Genomic DNA, 871 nt, shown 5'->3' on the forward strand with positions numbered 1-871 from the left:
TCCGCCCACCCCTGTACCCTGTCTAGGTCTGATTGCAGCCTATTCCTCCCTTCTAGCGTGCCCACATCCCCCCACATCTTAGTGTCATCAGCAGATTTGAACAGGGTGCTTTTTACCCCCTTGCCCAAGTCGCCGATGAAGATGTTGAACAGTGCAGGCCCGAGGACCGAGCCCTGGGGGACCCCACTGCTCACATCCCTCCAGGACCGTTATTCCTAGTCACTTCTGGTAGTACTCGGGGGAACAGGGACTCCCCCAATGCCTGCTGGTCCCCTCTGACTAGTTTGTAACAGGCCACTAGATCCCCCCTCAGCCTTTTTTTTTTGGAGGCTGAACAGGTTCAGGTCCCTTAGCCTCTTCTCATAGGGCCTGCCCTACTGCCCCCTGATCATGCGAGTGGCCCTCCTCCGGACCCTCACCATGTTGTCCACATCCCTCCTGAACTGCAGCACCCAGAACTGGACGCAGTACTCCAACTACGGCCTGACCAGTGCCACATAGAAGGGGGGAGGATCACCTCCTTGAACCAGCTTGAGAAAGCAGCAGGTAGCAGAAAGAACATTGTAGTTCTAACAAAATTAGCACTGATAAAATGCAAGGCCTGCTGCTGTCACAGTAAATAGCAGTGCAAAAAAAGCCCATTTCAGGGCAGTATACATGGGCTTGGCATCCACGTATTGATAGAATTTGGACACCTCATTGTCTGAAGCGTGGCACTACTCTTAGGAATAAGTTACAGATCATACGTTGCATGAAGTTGAGTTTATACCCAGATCCTCACTTCAGTTCACTTGCTTTGCTAATACTGAAAGACTTTCTACACCTACAAATGCATTTAAGTATTAATGGCTTCAAGGAACTAAGTACACAC

This window comes from Gavialis gangeticus, unplaced genomic scaffold (genome assembly GCF_001723915.1).
Source record: "Gavialis gangeticus isolate Ggan-Ray unplaced genomic scaffold, GavGan_comp1, whole genome shotgun sequence".
Classification (NCBI taxonomy): domain Eukaryota; kingdom Metazoa; phylum Chordata; order Crocodylia; family Gavialidae; genus Gavialis; species Gavialis gangeticus.